This window comes from Gasterosteus aculeatus, chromosome 11 (genome assembly GCF_964276395.1).
Source record: "Gasterosteus aculeatus chromosome 11, fGasAcu3.hap1.1, whole genome shotgun sequence".
NCBI lineage: Eukaryota > Metazoa > Chordata > Actinopteri > Perciformes > Gasterosteidae > Gasterosteus > Gasterosteus aculeatus.
The window spans coordinates 9,091,846-9,106,237 of NC_135699.1; the positions used below are offsets into that span (position 1 = coordinate 9,091,846).

Sequence of the window (14,392 nt, forward strand, 5' to 3'; positions counted from 1 at the left end):
GTATTTGTGTCAAGCAACAGATGTTGCAAAAACTGTAAACCAATAGCAACTGAGCATTTTTTCTGGATGTTGGATTCAGTAGAAAATTATAGTTTAGGTTAAGAATCTTCTCAGAAAATGCCAGCTTGTCTATAGAGGACACGGCATTGCACTATTAAAGGCATTCACATCACCCAGTATGATGATGCAAACGCTCTATGTTATAGGAGATGCACTCTGAACATCTGAAAAAAGTTAGCAGATTTGGGGGTATAGCTCAGTGTTAGAGCATTTGACTGCAGATCAAGAGGTCCCCAGTTCAAATCTGGGTGCCCCCTCTTTAAATACCTTCTTAGACCGCATAGGATATGGAAATTATTCTACTATTGAGTATTTGTGTCAAGCAACAGGTGTTGCAAAAACTGTAAACCAATAGCAACTGAGCATTGTTTCTGGATGTTGGATTCAGTAGAAAATTATAGTTTAGGTTAAGAATCTTCTCAGAAAATGCCAGATTGTCTGTAGAGGACACAGCATTGCACTATTAAAGGCATTCACATCACCCAGTATGATGATGCAAACGCTCTATGTTATAGGAGATGCACTCTGAACATCTGAAAAAAGTTAGCAGATTTGGGGGTATAGCTTAGTGGTAGAGCATTTGACTGCAGATCAAGAGGTCCCCAGTTCAAATCTGGGTGCCCCCTCTTTAAATACCTTCTTAGACCGCATAGGATATGTAAATTATTCTACTATTGAGTATTTGTGTCAAGCAACAGGTGTTGCAAAAACTGTAAACCAATAGCAACTGAGCATTGTTTCTGGATGTTGGATTCAGTAGAAAATTATAGTTTAGGTTAAGAATCTTCTCAGAAAATGCCAGCTTGTCTATAGAGGACACAGCATTGCACTATTAAAGGCATTCACATCACCCAGTATGATGATGCAAACGCTCTATGTGATAGGAGATGCACGCTGAACTTCTGAAAAAAGTCATCAGATTTGGGCGTATAGCTCAGTGGTAGAGCATTTGACTGCAGATCAAGAGGTCCCCAGTTCAAATCTGGGTGCCCCCTTTTTAAAAACAACTTAGAAAGCATAGGATATGGAAATTATTCTACTATTGAGTATTTGTATCAGGCAACAGGTGTTGCGAAAACTGTAAACCAATAGCAACTGAGCATTGTTTCTGGATGTTGGATTCAGTAGAAAATTATAGTTTAGGGTAAGAGTTTTCTCAGAAAATGCCAGCTTGTCTATAGAGGACACAGCATTGCACTATTAAAGGCATTCACATCACCCAGTATGATGATGCAAACGCTCTATGTGATAGGAGATGCACGCTGAACATCTGAAAAAAGTTATCAGATTTGGGGGTATAGCTCAGTGGTAGAGCATTTGACTGCAGATCAAGAGGTCCCCAGTTCAAATCTGGGTGCCCCCTCTTTAAATACCTTCTTAGACCGCATAGGATATGTAAATTATTCTACTATTGAGTATTTGTGTCAAGCAACAGGTGTTGCAAAAACTGTAAACCAATAGCAACTGAGCATTGTTTCTGGATGTTGGATTCAGTAGAAAATTATAGTTTAGGTTAAGAATCTTCTCAGAAAATGCCAGCTTGTCTATAAAGGACACATCATTGCACTATTAAAGGCATTCACATCACTCAGTATGATGATGCAAACGCTCTAGGTGATAGGAGATGCACGCTGAACTTCTGAAAAAAGTCATCAGATTTGGGGGTATAGCTCAGTGGTAGAGCATTTGACTGCAGATCAAGAGGTCCCCAGTTCAAATCTGGGTGCCCCCTTTTTAAAAACAACTTAGAAAGCATAGGATATGGAAATTATTCTACTATTGAGTATTTGTATCAGGCAACAGGTGTTGCGAAAACTGTAAACCAATAGCAACTGAGCATTGTTTCTGGATGTTGGATTCAGTAGAAAATTATAGTTTAGGTTAAGAATCTTCTCAGAAAATGCCAGATTGTCTGTAGAGGACACAGCATTGCACTATTAAAGGCATTCACATCACCCAGTATGATGATGCAAACGCTCTATGTTATAGGAGATGCACTCTGAACATCTGAAAAAAGTTAGCAGATTTGGGGGTATAGCTCAGTGGTAGAGCATTTGACTGCAGATCAAGAGGTCCCCAGTTCAAATCTGGGTGCCCCCTCTTTAAATACCTTCTTAGACCGCATAGGATATGGAAATTATTCTACTATTGAGTATTTGTGTCAAGCAACAGGTGTTGCAAAAACTGTAAACCAATAGCAACTGAGCATTGTTTCTGGATGTTGGATTCAGTAGAAAATTATAGTTTAGGTTAAGAATCTTCTCAGAAAATGCCAGCTTGTCTATAGAGGACACAGCATTGCACTATTAAAGGCATTCATATCACCCAGTATGATGATGCAAACGCTCTATGTGATAGGAGATGCACGCTGAACTTCTGAAAAAAGTCATCAGATTTGGGGGTATAGCTCAGTGGTAGAGCATTTGACTGCAGATCAAGAGGTCCCCAGTTCAAATCTGGGTGCCCCCTTTTTAAAAACAACTTAGAAAGCATAGGATATGGAAATTATTCTACTATTGAGTATTTGTATCAGGCAACAGGTGTTGCGAAAACTGTAAACCAATAGCAACTGAGCATTGTTTCTGGATGTTGGATTCAGTAGAAAATTATAGTTTAGGGTAAGAGTTTTCTCAGAAAATGCCAGCTTGTCTATAGAGGACACAGCATTGCACTATTAAAGGCATTCACATCACCCAGTATGATGATGCAAACGCTCTATGTGATAGGAGATGCACGCTGAACATCTGAAAAAAGTTATCAGATTTGGGGGTATAGCTCAGTGGTAGAGCATTTGACTGCAGATCAAGAGGTCCCCAGTTCAAATCTGGGTGCCCCCTCTTTAAATACCTTCTTAGACCGCATAGGATATGGAAATTATTCTACTATTGAGTATTTGTGTCAAGCAACAGGTGTTGCAAAAACTGTAAACCAATAGCAACTGAGCATTGTTTCTGGATGTTGGATTCAGTAGAAAATTATAGTTTAGGTTAAGAATCTTCTCAGAAAATGCCAGCTTGTCTATAAAGGACACAGCATTGCACTATTAAAGGCATTCACATCACTCAGTATGATGATGCAAACGCTCTAGGTGATAGGAGATGCACGCTGAACTTCTGAAAAAAGTCATCAGATTTGGGGGTATAGCTCAGTGGTAGAGCATTTGACTGCAGATCAAGAGGTCCCCAGTTCAAATCTGGGTGCCCCCTTTTTAAAAACAACTTAGAAAGCATAGGATATGGAAATTATTCTACTATTGAGTATTTGTATCAGGCAACAGGTGTTGCGAAAACTGTAAACCAATAGCAACTGAGCATTGTTTCTGGATGTTGGATTCAGTAGAAAATTATAGTTTAGGTTAAGAATCTTCTCAGAAAATGCCAGATTGTCTGTAGAGGACACAGCATTGCACTATTAAAGGCATTCACATCACCCAGTATGATGATGCAAACGCTCTATGTTATAGGAGATGCACTCTGAACATCTGAAAAAAGTTAGCAGATTTGGGGGTATAGCTCAGTGGTAGAGCATTTGACTGCAGATCAAGAGGTCCCCAGTTCAAATCTGGGTGCCCCCTTTTTAAAAACAACTTAGAAAGCATAGGATATGGAAATTATTCTACTATTGAGTATTTGTATCAGGCAACAGGTGTTGCGAAAACTGTAAATCAATAGCAACTGAGCATTGATTCTGGATGTTGGATTCAGTAGAAAATTATAGTTTAGGGTAAGAGTTTTCTCAGAAAATGCCAGCTTGTCTATAGAGGACACAGCATTGCACTATTAAAGGCATTCACATCACCCAGTATGATGATGCAAACGCTCTATGTTATAGGAGATGCACTCTGAACATCTGAAAGAAGTCATCAGATTTGGGGGTATAGCTCAGTGGTAGAGCATTTGACTGCAGATCAAGAGGTCCCAAGTTCAAATCTGGGTGCCCCCTTTTTAAAAACAACTTAGACCGCATAGGATATGGAAATTATTCTACTATTGAGTATTTGTGTCAAGCAACAGATGTTGCAAAAACTGTAAACCAATAGCAACTGAGCATTGTTTCTGGATGTTGGATTCAGTAGAAAATTATAGTTTAGGTTAAGAATCTTCTCAGAAAATGCCAGCTTGTCTATAGAGGACACAGCATTGCACTATTAAAGGCATTCACATCACCCAGTATGATGATGCAAACGCTCTATGTGATAGGAGATGCACGCTGAACTTCTGAAAAAAGTCATCAGATTTGGGGGTATAGCTCAGTGGTAGAGCATTTGACTGCAGATCAAGAGGTCCCCAGTTCAAATCTGGGTGCCCCCTTTTTAAAAACAACTTAGAAAGCATAGGATATGGAAATTATTCTACTATTGAGTATTTGTATCAGGCAACAGGTGTTGCGAAAACTGTAAACCAATAGCAACTGAGCATTGTTTCTGGATGTTGGATTCAGTAGAAAATTATAGTTTAGGGTAAGAGTTTTCTCAGAAAATGCCAGCTTGTCTATAGAGGACACAGCATTGCACTATTAAAGGCATTCACATCACCCAGTATGATGATGCAAACGCTCTATGTGATAGGAGATGCACGCTGAACATCTGAAAAAAGTTATCAGATTTGGGGGTATAGCTCAGTGGTAGAGCATTTGACTGCAGATCAAGAGGTCCCCAGTTCAAATCTGGGTGCCCCCTCTTTAAATACCTTCTTAGACCGCATAGGATATGGAAATTATTCTACTATTGAGTATTTGTGTCAAGCAACAGGTGTTGCAAAAACTGTAAACCAATAGCAACTGAGCATTGTTTCTGGATGTTGGATTCAGTAGAAAATTATAGTTTAGGTTAAGAATCTTCTCAGAAAATGCCAGCTTGTCTATAAAGGACACAGCATTGCACTATTAAAGGCATTCACATCACTCAGTATGATGATGCAAACGCTCTAGGTGATAGGAGATGCACGCTGAACTTCTGAAAAAAGTCATCAGATTTGGGGGTATAGCTCAGTGGTAGAGCATTTGACTGCAGATCAAGAGGTCCCCAGTTCAAATCTGGGTGCCCCCTTTTTAAAAACAACTTAGAAAGCATAGGATATGGAAATTATTCTACTATTGAGTATTTGTATCAGGCAACAGGTGTTGCGAAAACTGTAAACCAATAGCAACTGAGCATTGTTTCTGGATGTTGGATTCAGTAGAAAATTATAGTTTAGGTTAAGAATCTTCTCAGAAAATGCCAGATTGTCTGTAGAGGACACAGCATTGCACTATTAAAGGCATTCACATCACCCAGTATGATGATGCAAACGCTCTATGTTATAGGAGATGCACTCTGAACATCTGAAAAAAGTTAGCAGATTTGGGGGTATAGCTCAGTGGTAGAGCATTTGACTGCAGATCAAGAGGTCCCCAGTTCAAATCTGGGTGCCCCCTCTTTAAATACCTTCTTAGACCGCATAGGATATGGAAATTATTCTACTATTGAGTATTTGTGTCAAGCAACAGGTGTTGCAAAAACTGTAAACCAATAGCAACTGAGCACTGTTTCTGGATGTTGGATTCAGTAGAAAATTATAGTTTAGGTTAAGAATCTTCTCAGAAAATGCCAGCTTGTCTATAAAGGACACAGCATTGCACTATTAAAGGCATTCACATCACTCAGTATGATGATGCAAACGCTCTAGGTGATAGGAGATGCACGCTGAACTTCTGAAAAAAGTCATCAGATTTGGGGGTATAGCTCAGTGGTAGAGCATTTGACTGCAGATCAAGAGGTCCCCAGTTCAAATCTGGGTGCCCCCTTTTTAAAAACAACTTAGAAAGCATAGGATATGGAAATTATTCTACTATTGAGTATTTGTATCAGGCAACAGGTGTTGCGAAAACTGTAAATCAATAGCAACTGAGCATTGATTCTGGATGTTGGATTCAGTAGAAAATTATAGTTTAGGGTAAGAGTTTTCTCAGAAAATGCCAGCTTGTCTATAGAGGACACAGCATTGCACTATTAAAGGCATTCACATCACCCAGTATGATGATGCAAACGCTCTATGTGATAGGAGATGCACACTGAACATCTGAAAAAAGTCATCAGATTTGGGGGTATAGCTCAGTGGTAGAGCATTTGACTGCAGATCAAGAGGTCCCCAGTTCAAATCTGGGTGCCCCCTCTTTAAATAACTTCTTAGACCTCATAGGATATGGAAATTATTCTACTATTGAGTATTTGTGTCAAGCAACAGGTGTTGCAAAAACTGTAAACCAATAGCAACTGAGCATTGTTTCTGGATGTTGTATTCAGTAGAAAATTATAGTTTAGGTTAAGAATCTTCTCAGAAAATGCCAGCTTGTCTATAGAGGACACAGCATTGCACTATTAAAGGCATTCACATCACCCAGTATGATGATGCAAACGCTCTATGTTATAGGAGATGCACTCTGAACATCTGAAAGAAGTCATCAGATTTGGGGGTATAGCTCAGTGGTAGAGCATTTGACTGCAGATCAAGAGGTCCCCAGTTCAAATCTGGGTGCCCCCTTTTTAAAAACAACTTAGACCGCATAGGATATGGAAATTATTCTACTATTGAGTATTTGTGTCAAGCAACAGATGTTGCAAAAACTGTAAACCAATAGCAACTGAGCATTGTTTCTGGATGTTGGATTCAGTAGAATATTATAGTTTAGGTTAAGAATCTTCTCAGAAAATGCCAGCTTGTCTATAGAGGACACAGCATTGCACTATTAAAGGCATTCACATCACCCAGTATGATGATGCAAACGCTCTATGTTATAGGAGATGCACTCTGAACATCTGAAAAAAGTTATCAGATTTGGGGGTATAGCTCAGTGGTAGAGCATTTGACTGCAGATCAAGAGGTCCCCAGTTCAAATGTGGGTGCCCCCTTTTTAAAAACAACTTAGAAAGCATAGGATATGGAAATTATTTTACTATTGAGTATTTGTGTCAGGCAACAGGTGTTGCAAAGGCTGTAAACCAATAGCAACTGATCATTGCGTCTGGTTCTTGGAATCAGTAGAAAATTATAGTTTAGTTTAAGAATCTTCTCAGAAAATGCCAGCTTGTCTGTAGAGGACACAGCATTTCACTATTAAAGGCATTCACATCACCCAGTATGATGATGCAAACGCTCTATGTTATAGGAGAAGCACTCTGAACATCTGAAAAAAGTTAGCAGATTTGGGGGTATAGCTCAGTGGTAGAGCATTTGACTGCAGATCAAGAGGTCCCCAGTTCAAATCTGGGTGCCCCCTCTTTAAATACCTTCTTAGACCGCATAGGATATGGAAATTATTCTACTGTTGAGTATTTGTGTCAAGCAACAGGTGTTGCAAAAACTGTAAACCAATAGCAACTGAGCATTGTTTCTGGATGTTGGATTCAGTAGAAAATTATAGTTTAGGTTAAGAATCTTCTCAGAAAATGCCAGATTGTCTGTAGAGGACACAGCATTGCACTATTAAAGGCATTCACATCACCCAGTATGATGATGCAAACGCTCTATGTTATAGGAGATGCACTCTGAACTTCTGAAAAAAGTCATCAGATTTGGGGGTATAGCTCAGTGGTAGAGCATTTGACTGCAGATCAAGAGGTCCCCAGTTCAAATCTGGGTGCCCCCTTTTTAAAAACAACTTAGAAAGCATAGGATATGGAAATTATTCTACTATTGAGTATTTGTATCAGGCAACAGGTGTTGCGAAAACTGTAAACCAATAGCAACTGAGCATTGTTTCTGGATGTTGGATTCAGTAGAAAATTATAGTTTAGGGTAAGAGTTTTCTCAGAAAATGCCAGCTTGTCTATAGAGGACACAGCATTGCACTATTAAAGGCATTCACATCACCCAGTATGATGATGCAAACGCTCTATGTTATAGGAGATGCACTCTGAACATCTGAAAAAAGTTATCAGATTTGGGGGTATAGCTCAGTGGTAGAGCATTTGACTGCAGATCAAGAGGTCCCCAGTTCAAATGTGGGTGCCCCCTTTTTAAAAACAACTTAGAAAGCATAGGATATGGAAATTATTTTACTATTGAGTATTTGTGTCAGGCAACAGGTGTTGCAAAGGCTGTAAACCAATAGCAACTGATCATTGCGTCTGGTTCTTGGAATCAGTAGAAAATTATAGTTTAGTTTAAGAATCTTCTCAGAAAATGCCAGCTTGTCTGTAGAGGACACAGCATTTCACTATTAAAGGCATTCACATCACCCAGTATGATGATGCAAACGCTCTATGTTATAGGAGAAGCACTCTGAACATCTGAAAAAAGTTAGCAGATTTGGGGGTATAGCTCAGTGGTAGAGCATTTGACTGCAGATCAAGAGGTCCCCAGTTCAAATCTGGGTGCCCCCTCTTTAAATACCTTCTTAGACCGCATAGGATATGGAAATTATTCTACTGTTGAGTATTTGTGTCAAGCAACAGGTGTTGCAAAAACTGTAAACCAATAGCAACTGAGCATTGTTTCTGGATCTTGGATTCAGTAGAAAATTATAGTTTAGGTTAAGAATCTTCTCAGAAAATGCCAGATTGTCTATAGAGGACACAGCATTGCACTATTAAAGGCATTCACATCACCCAGTATGATGATGCAAACGCTCTATGTTATAGGAGTTGCACTCTGAACTTCTGAAAAAAGTCATCAGATTTGGGGGTATAGCTCAGTGGTAGAGCATTTGACTGCAGATCAAGAGGTCCCCAGTTCAAATCTGGGTGCCCCCTTTTTAAAAACAACTTAGAAAGCATAGGATATGGAAATTATTCTACTATTGAGTATTTGTATCAGGCAACAGGTGTTGCGAAAACTGTAAACCAATAGCAACTGAGCATTGTTTCTGGATGTTGGATTCAGTAGAAAATTATAGTTTAGGGTAAGAGTTTTCTCAGAAAATGCCAGCTTGTCTATAGAGGACACAGCATTGCACTATTAAAGGCATTCACATCACCCAGTATGATGATGCAAACGCTCTATGTGATAGGAGATGCACGCTGAACATCTGAAAAAAGTTGTCAGATTTGGGGGTATAGCTCAGTGGTAGAGCATTTGACTGCAGATCAAGAGGTCCCCTGTTCAAATCTGGGTGCCCCCTCTTTAAATACCTTCTTAGACCGCATAGGATATGGAAATTATTCTACTATTGAGTATTTGTGTCAAGCAACAGGTGTTGCAAAAACTGTAAACCAATAGCAACTGAGCATTGTTTCTGGATGTTGGATTCAGTAGAAAATTATAGTTTAGGTTAAGAATCTTCTCAGAAAATGCCAGATTGTCTGTAGAGGACACAGCATTGCACTATTAAAGGCATTCACATCACCCAGTATGATGATGCAAACGCTCTATGTTATAGGAGATGCACTCTGAACATCTGAAAAAAGTCATCAGATTTGGGGGTATAGCTCAGTGGTAGAGCATTTGACTGCAGATCAAGAGGTCCCCAGTTCAAATCTGGGTGCCCCCTTTTTAAAAACAACTTAGAAAGCATAGGATATGGAAATTATTCTACTATTGAGTATCTGTATCAGGCAACAGGTGTTGCGAAAACTCTAAACCAATAGCAACTGAGCATTGTTTCTGGATGTTGGATTCAGTAGAAAATTATAGTTTAGGTTAAGAATCTTCTCAGAAAATGCCAGATTGTCTGTAGAGGACACAGCATTGCACTATTAAAGGCATTCACATCACCCAGTATGATGATGCAAACGCTCTATGTTATAGGAGATGCACTCTGAACATCTGAAAAAAGTTAGCAGATTTGGGGGTATAGCTCAGTGGTAGAGCATTTGACTGCAGATCAAGAGGTCCCCAGTTCAAATCTGGGTGCCCCCTCTTTAAATACCTTCTTAGACCGCATAGGATATGGGAATTATTCTACTATTGAGTATTTGTGTCAAGCAACAGGTGTTGCAAAAACTGTAAACCAATAGAGCATTGTTTCTGGATGTTGGATTCAGTAGAAAATTATAGTTTAGGTTAAGAATCTTCTCAGAAAATGCCAGCTTGTCTATAGAGGACACAGCATTGCACTATTAAAGGCATTCACATCACCCAGTATGATGATGCAAACGCTCTATGTTATAGGAGATGCACTCTGAACATCTGAAAAAAGTTATCAGATTTGGGGGTATAGCTCAGTGGTAGAGCATTTGACTGCAGATCAAGAGGTCCCCAGTTCAAATGTGGGTGCCCCCTTTTTAAAAACAACTTAGAAAGCATAGGATATGGAAATTATTTTACTATTGAGTATTTGTGTCAGGCAACAGGTGTTGCAAAGGCTGTAAACCAATAGCAACTGATCATTGCGTCTGGTTCTTGGAATCAGTAGAAAATTATAGTTTAGTTTAAGAATCTTCTCAGAAAATGCCAGCTTGTCTGTAGAGGACACAGCATTTCACTATTAAAGGCATTCACATCACCCAGTATGATGATGCAAACGCTCTATGTTATAGGAGAAGCACTCTGAACATCTGAAAAAAGTTAGCAGATTTGGGGGTATAGCTCAGTGGTAGAGCATTTGACTGCAGATCAAGAGGTCCCCAGTTCAAATCTGGGTGCCCCCTCTTTAAATACCTTCTTAGACCGCATAGGATATGGAAATTATTCTACTGTTGAGTATTTGTGTCAAGCAACAGGTGTTGCAAAAACTGTAAACCAATAGCAACTGAGCATTGTTTCTGGATGTTGGATTCAGTAGAAAATTATAGTTTAGGTTAAGAATCTTCTCAGAAAATGCCAGATTGTCTGTAGAGGACACAGCATTGCACTATTAAAGGCATTCACATCACCCAGTATGATGATGCAAACGCTCTATGTTATAGGAGTTGCACTCTGAACTTCTGAAAAAAGTCATCAGATTTGGGGGTATAGCTCAGTGGTAGAGCATTTGACTGCAGATCAAGAGGTCCCCAGTTCAAATCTGGGTGCCCCCTTTTTAAAAACAACTTAGAAAGCATAGGATATGGAAATTATTCTACTATTGAGTATTTGTATCAGGCAACAGGTGTTGCGAAAACTGTAAACCAATAGCAACTGAGCATTGTTTCTGGATGTTGGATTCAGTAGAAAATTATAGTTTAGGGTAAGAGTTTTCTCAGAAAATGCCAGCTTGTCTATAGAGGACACAGCATTGCACTATTAAAGGCATTCACATCACCCAGTATGATGATGCAAACGCTCTATGTTATAGGAGATGCACTCTGAACATCTGAAAAAAGTTATCAGATTTGGGGGTATAGCTCAGTGGTAGAGCATTTGACTGCAGATCAAGAGGTCCCCAGTTCAAATGTGGGTGCCCCCTTTTTAAAAACAACTTAGAAAGCATAGGATATGGAAATTATTTTACTATTGAGTATTTGTGTCAGGCAACAGGTGTTGCAAAGGCTGTAAACCAATAGCAACTGATCATTGCGTCTGGTTCTTGGAATCAGTAGAAAATTATAGTTTAGTTTAAGAATCTTCTCAGAAAATGCCAGCTTGTCTGTAGAGGACACAGCATTTCACTATTAAAGGCATTCACATCACCCAGTATGATGATGCAAACGCTCTATGTTATAGGAGATGCACTCTGAACATCTGAAAAAAGTTATCAGATTTGGGGGTATAGCTCAGTGGTAGAGCATTTGACTGCAGATCAAGAGGTCCCCAGTTCAAATCTGGGTGCCCCCTCTTTAAATAACTTCTTAGACCGCATAGGATATGGAAATTATTCTACTATTGAGTATTTGTGTCAAGCAACAGATGTTGCAAAAACTGTAAACCAATAGCAACTGAGCATTGTTTCTGGATGTTGGATTCAGTAGAAAATTATAGTTTAGGTTAAGAATCTTCTCAGAAAATGCCAGCTTGTCTATAGAGGACACGGCATTGCACTATTAAAGGCATTCACATCACCCAGTATGATGATGCAAACGCTCTATGTGATAGGAGATGCACGCTGAACTTCTGAAAAAAGTCATCAGATTTGGGGGTATAGCTCAGTGGTAGAGCATTTGACTGCAGATCAAGAGGTCCCCAGTTCACATCTGTGTGCCCCCTTTTCAACAACAACTTAGAAAGCATAGGATATGGAAATTATTCTACTATTGAGTATTTGTATCAGGCAACAGGTGTTGCAAAAACTGTAAACCAATAGCAACTGAGCATTGTTTCTGGATGTTGGATTCAGTAGAAAATTATAGTTTAGGTTAAGAATCTTCTCAGAAAATGCCAGATTGTCTGTAGAGGACACAGCATTGCACTATTAAAGGCATTCACATCACCCACTATGATGATGCAAACGCTCTATGTTACAGGAGATGCACTCTGAACATCTTAAAAAAGTTATCAGATTTGGGGGTATAGCTCAGTGGTAGAGCATTTGACTGCAGATCAAGATGTCCCCAGTTCAAATCTGGGTGCCCCCTCTTTAAATACCTTCTTAGACCGCATAGGATATGGAAATTATTCTACTGTTGAGTATTTGTGTCAAGCAACAGGTGTTGCAAAAACTGTAAACCAATAGCAACTGAGCATTGTTTCTGGATGTTGGATTCAGTAGAAAATTATAGTTTAGGTTAAGAATCTTCTCAGAAAATGCCAGATTGTCTATAGAGGACACAGCATTGCACTATTAAAGGCATTCACATCACCCAGTATGATGATGCAAACGCTCTATGTTATAGGAGTTGCACTCTGAACTTCTGAAAAAAGTCATCAGATTTGGGGGTATAGCTCAGTGGTAGAGCATTTGACTGCAGATCAAGAGGTCCCCAGTTCAAATCTGGGTGCCCCCTTTTTAAAAACAACTTAGAAAGCATAGGATATGGAAATTATTCTACTATTGAGTATTTGTATCAGGCAACAGGTGTTGCGAAAACTGTAAACCAATAGCAACTGAGCATTGTTTCTGGATGTTGGATTCAGTAGAAAATTATAGTTTAGGGTAAGAGTTTTCTCAGAAAATGCCAGCTTGTCTATAGAGGACACAGCATTGCACTATTAAAGGCATTCACATCACCCAGTATGATGATGCAAACGCTCTATGTGATAGGAGATGCACGCTGAACATCTGAAAAAAGTTGTCAGATTTGGGGGTATAGCTCAGTGGTAGAGCATTTGACTGCAGATCAAGAGGTCCCCAGTTCAAATCTGGGTGCCCCCTCTTTAAATACCTTCTTAGACCGCATAGGATATGGAAATTATTCTACTATTGAGTATTTGTGTCAAGCAACAGGTGTTGCAAAAACTGTAAACCAATAGCAACTGAGCATTGTTTCTGGATGTTGGATTCAGTAGAAAATTATAGTTTAGGTTAAGAATCTTCTCAGAAAATGCCAGATTGTCTGTAGAGGACACAGCATTGCACTATTAAAGGCATTCACATCACCCAGTATGATGATGCAAACGCTCTATGTTATAGGAGATGCACTCTGAACATCTGAAAAAAGTCATCAGATTTGGGGGTATAGCTCAGTGGTAGAGCATTTGACTGCAGATCAAGAGGTCCCCAGTTCAAATCTGGGTGCCCCCTTTTTAAAAACAACTTAGAAAGCATAGGATATGGAAATTATTCTACTATTGAGTATTTGTATCAGGCAACAGGTGTTGCGAAAACTCTAAACCAATAGCAACTGAGCATTGTTTCTGGATGTTGGATTCAGTAGAAAATTATAGTTTAGGTTAAGAATCTTCTCAGAAAATGCCAGATTGTCTGTAGAGGACACAGCATTGCACTATTAAAGGCATTCACATCACCCAGTATGATGATGCAAACGCTCTATGTTATAGGAGATGCACTCTGAACATCTGAAAAAAGTTAGCAGATTTGGGGGTATAGCTCAGTGGTAGAGCATTTGACTGCAGATCAAGAGGTCCCCAGTTCAAATCTGGGTGCCCCCTCTTTAAATACCTTTTTAGACCGCATAGGATATGGAAATTATTCTACTATTGAGTATTTGTGTCAAGCAACAGGTGTTGCAAAAACTGTAAACCAATAGAGCATTGTTTCTGGATGTTGGATTCAGTAGAAAATTATAGTTTAGGTTAAGAATCTTCTCAGAAAATGCCAGCTTGTCTATAGAGGACACAGCATTGCACTATTAAAGGCATTCACATCACCCAGTATGATGATGCAAACGCTCTATGTTATAGCACTTATGTTATGTTATGTTATGCACTCTGAACATCTGAAAAAAGTTATCAGATTTGGGGGTATAGCTCAGTGGTAGAGCATTTGACTGCAGATCAAGAGGTCCCCAGTTCAAATCTGGGTGCCCCCTCTTTAAATAACTTCTTAGACCGCATAGGATATTGAAATTATTCTACTATTGAGTATTTGTGTCAAGCAA

General features: G+C 39.3%; 39 non-coding genes across 39 annotated transcripts; all 39 read left to right on the top strand.

Moving 5' to 3' along the window:
• The first annotated feature begins 245 nt into the window (after positions 1-245).
• On the top strand, positions 246-317 carry trnac-gca (transfer RNA cysteine (anticodon GCA)). The gene has a single exon. It is a non-coding gene; the product is annotated as a tRNA-Cys (tRNA).
• A 297-nt stretch (positions 318-614) lies between these two features.
• On the top strand, positions 615-686 carry trnac-gca (transfer RNA cysteine (anticodon GCA)). The gene has a single exon. It is a non-coding gene; the product is annotated as a tRNA-Cys (tRNA).
• Positions 687-983: 297 nt separating this feature from the next.
• On the top strand, positions 984-1,055 carry trnac-gca (transfer RNA cysteine (anticodon GCA)). The gene has a single exon. It is a non-coding gene; the product is annotated as a tRNA-Cys (tRNA).
• A 296-nt stretch (positions 1,056-1,351) lies between these two features.
• trnac-gca (transfer RNA cysteine (anticodon GCA)) lies at positions 1,352-1,423 on the top strand. Its single transcript has one exon. It is a non-coding gene; the product is annotated as a tRNA-Cys (tRNA).
• A 297-nt stretch (positions 1,424-1,720) lies between these two features.
• Positions 1,721-1,792, top strand: trnac-gca (transfer RNA cysteine (anticodon GCA)). Its single transcript has one exon. It is a non-coding gene; the product is annotated as a tRNA-Cys (tRNA).
• A 296-nt stretch (positions 1,793-2,088) lies between these two features.
• Positions 2,089-2,160, top strand: trnac-gca (transfer RNA cysteine (anticodon GCA)). Its single transcript has one exon. It is a non-coding gene; the product is annotated as a tRNA-Cys (tRNA).
• A 297-nt stretch (positions 2,161-2,457) lies between these two features.
• Positions 2,458-2,529, top strand: trnac-gca (transfer RNA cysteine (anticodon GCA)). The gene has a single exon. It is a non-coding gene; the product is annotated as a tRNA-Cys (tRNA).
• Positions 2,530-2,825: 296 nt separating this feature from the next.
• On the top strand, positions 2,826-2,897 carry trnac-gca (transfer RNA cysteine (anticodon GCA)). Its single transcript has one exon. It is a non-coding gene; the product is annotated as a tRNA-Cys (tRNA).
• Positions 2,898-3,194: 297 nt separating this feature from the next.
• Positions 3,195-3,266, top strand: trnac-gca (transfer RNA cysteine (anticodon GCA)). Its single transcript has one exon. It is a non-coding gene; the product is annotated as a tRNA-Cys (tRNA).
• Positions 3,267-3,562: 296 nt separating this feature from the next.
• trnac-gca (transfer RNA cysteine (anticodon GCA)) lies at positions 3,563-3,634 on the top strand. The gene has a single exon. It is a non-coding gene; the product is annotated as a tRNA-Cys (tRNA).
• A 296-nt stretch (positions 3,635-3,930) lies between these two features.
• On the top strand, positions 3,931-4,002 carry trnac-gca (transfer RNA cysteine (anticodon GCA)). The gene has a single exon. It is a non-coding gene; the product is annotated as a tRNA-Cys (tRNA).
• A 296-nt stretch (positions 4,003-4,298) lies between these two features.
• On the top strand, positions 4,299-4,370 carry trnac-gca (transfer RNA cysteine (anticodon GCA)). The gene has a single exon. It is a non-coding gene; the product is annotated as a tRNA-Cys (tRNA).
• Positions 4,371-4,666: 296 nt separating this feature from the next.
• On the top strand, positions 4,667-4,738 carry trnac-gca (transfer RNA cysteine (anticodon GCA)). The gene has a single exon. It is a non-coding gene; the product is annotated as a tRNA-Cys (tRNA).
• Positions 4,739-5,035: 297 nt separating this feature from the next.
• trnac-gca (transfer RNA cysteine (anticodon GCA)) lies at positions 5,036-5,107 on the top strand. The gene has a single exon. It is a non-coding gene; the product is annotated as a tRNA-Cys (tRNA).
• Positions 5,108-5,403: 296 nt separating this feature from the next.
• On the top strand, positions 5,404-5,475 carry trnac-gca (transfer RNA cysteine (anticodon GCA)). The gene has a single exon. It is a non-coding gene; the product is annotated as a tRNA-Cys (tRNA).
• Positions 5,476-5,772: 297 nt separating this feature from the next.
• Positions 5,773-5,844, top strand: trnac-gca (transfer RNA cysteine (anticodon GCA)). The gene has a single exon. It is a non-coding gene; the product is annotated as a tRNA-Cys (tRNA).
• Positions 5,845-6,140: 296 nt separating this feature from the next.
• trnac-gca (transfer RNA cysteine (anticodon GCA)) lies at positions 6,141-6,212 on the top strand. Its single transcript has one exon. It is a non-coding gene; the product is annotated as a tRNA-Cys (tRNA).
• A 297-nt stretch (positions 6,213-6,509) lies between these two features.
• Positions 6,510-6,581, top strand: trnac-gca (transfer RNA cysteine (anticodon GCA)). The gene has a single exon. It is a non-coding gene; the product is annotated as a tRNA-Cys (tRNA).
• Positions 6,582-6,877: 296 nt separating this feature from the next.
• On the top strand, positions 6,878-6,949 carry trnac-gca (transfer RNA cysteine (anticodon GCA)). The gene has a single exon. It is a non-coding gene; the product is annotated as a tRNA-Cys (tRNA).
• A 296-nt stretch (positions 6,950-7,245) lies between these two features.
• On the top strand, positions 7,246-7,317 carry trnac-gca (transfer RNA cysteine (anticodon GCA)). Its single transcript has one exon. It is a non-coding gene; the product is annotated as a tRNA-Cys (tRNA).
• Positions 7,318-7,614: 297 nt separating this feature from the next.
• On the top strand, positions 7,615-7,686 carry trnac-gca (transfer RNA cysteine (anticodon GCA)). Its single transcript has one exon. It is a non-coding gene; the product is annotated as a tRNA-Cys (tRNA).
• A 296-nt stretch (positions 7,687-7,982) lies between these two features.
• On the top strand, positions 7,983-8,054 carry trnac-gca (transfer RNA cysteine (anticodon GCA)). Its single transcript has one exon. It is a non-coding gene; the product is annotated as a tRNA-Cys (tRNA).
• Positions 8,055-8,350: 296 nt separating this feature from the next.
• On the top strand, positions 8,351-8,422 carry trnac-gca (transfer RNA cysteine (anticodon GCA)). The gene has a single exon. It is a non-coding gene; the product is annotated as a tRNA-Cys (tRNA).
• A 297-nt stretch (positions 8,423-8,719) lies between these two features.
• trnac-gca (transfer RNA cysteine (anticodon GCA)) lies at positions 8,720-8,791 on the top strand. The gene has a single exon. It is a non-coding gene; the product is annotated as a tRNA-Cys (tRNA).
• Positions 8,792-9,087: 296 nt separating this feature from the next.
• trnac-gca (transfer RNA cysteine (anticodon GCA)) lies at positions 9,088-9,159 on the top strand. The gene has a single exon. It is a non-coding gene; the product is annotated as a tRNA-Cys (tRNA).
• A 297-nt stretch (positions 9,160-9,456) lies between these two features.
• trnac-gca (transfer RNA cysteine (anticodon GCA)) lies at positions 9,457-9,528 on the top strand. Its single transcript has one exon. It is a non-coding gene; the product is annotated as a tRNA-Cys (tRNA).
• Positions 9,529-9,824: 296 nt separating this feature from the next.
• On the top strand, positions 9,825-9,896 carry trnac-gca (transfer RNA cysteine (anticodon GCA)). The gene has a single exon. It is a non-coding gene; the product is annotated as a tRNA-Cys (tRNA).
• Positions 9,897-10,187: 291 nt separating this feature from the next.
• Positions 10,188-10,259, top strand: trnac-gca (transfer RNA cysteine (anticodon GCA)). Its single transcript has one exon. It is a non-coding gene; the product is annotated as a tRNA-Cys (tRNA).
• Positions 10,260-10,555: 296 nt separating this feature from the next.
• trnac-gca (transfer RNA cysteine (anticodon GCA)) lies at positions 10,556-10,627 on the top strand. The gene has a single exon. It is a non-coding gene; the product is annotated as a tRNA-Cys (tRNA).
• Positions 10,628-10,924: 297 nt separating this feature from the next.
• Positions 10,925-10,996, top strand: trnac-gca (transfer RNA cysteine (anticodon GCA)). Its single transcript has one exon. It is a non-coding gene; the product is annotated as a tRNA-Cys (tRNA).
• A 296-nt stretch (positions 10,997-11,292) lies between these two features.
• On the top strand, positions 11,293-11,364 carry trnac-gca (transfer RNA cysteine (anticodon GCA)). The gene has a single exon. It is a non-coding gene; the product is annotated as a tRNA-Cys (tRNA).
• Positions 11,365-11,660: 296 nt separating this feature from the next.
• trnac-gca (transfer RNA cysteine (anticodon GCA)) lies at positions 11,661-11,732 on the top strand. Its single transcript has one exon. It is a non-coding gene; the product is annotated as a tRNA-Cys (tRNA).
• Positions 11,733-12,029: 297 nt separating this feature from the next.
• On the top strand, positions 12,030-12,101 carry trnac-gca (transfer RNA cysteine (anticodon GCA)). The gene has a single exon. It is a non-coding gene; the product is annotated as a tRNA-Cys (tRNA).
• A 296-nt stretch (positions 12,102-12,397) lies between these two features.
• On the top strand, positions 12,398-12,469 carry trnac-gca (transfer RNA cysteine (anticodon GCA)). The gene has a single exon. It is a non-coding gene; the product is annotated as a tRNA-Cys (tRNA).
• A 297-nt stretch (positions 12,470-12,766) lies between these two features.
• On the top strand, positions 12,767-12,838 carry trnac-gca (transfer RNA cysteine (anticodon GCA)). Its single transcript has one exon. It is a non-coding gene; the product is annotated as a tRNA-Cys (tRNA).
• Positions 12,839-13,134: 296 nt separating this feature from the next.
• trnac-gca (transfer RNA cysteine (anticodon GCA)) lies at positions 13,135-13,206 on the top strand. The gene has a single exon. It is a non-coding gene; the product is annotated as a tRNA-Cys (tRNA).
• A 297-nt stretch (positions 13,207-13,503) lies between these two features.
• On the top strand, positions 13,504-13,575 carry trnac-gca (transfer RNA cysteine (anticodon GCA)). The gene has a single exon. It is a non-coding gene; the product is annotated as a tRNA-Cys (tRNA).
• A 296-nt stretch (positions 13,576-13,871) lies between these two features.
• On the top strand, positions 13,872-13,943 carry trnac-gca (transfer RNA cysteine (anticodon GCA)). Its single transcript has one exon. It is a non-coding gene; the product is annotated as a tRNA-Cys (tRNA).
• A 308-nt stretch (positions 13,944-14,251) lies between these two features.
• On the top strand, positions 14,252-14,323 carry trnac-gca (transfer RNA cysteine (anticodon GCA)). Its single transcript has one exon. It is a non-coding gene; the product is annotated as a tRNA-Cys (tRNA).
• Positions 14,324-14,392: the final 69 nt, after the last annotated feature.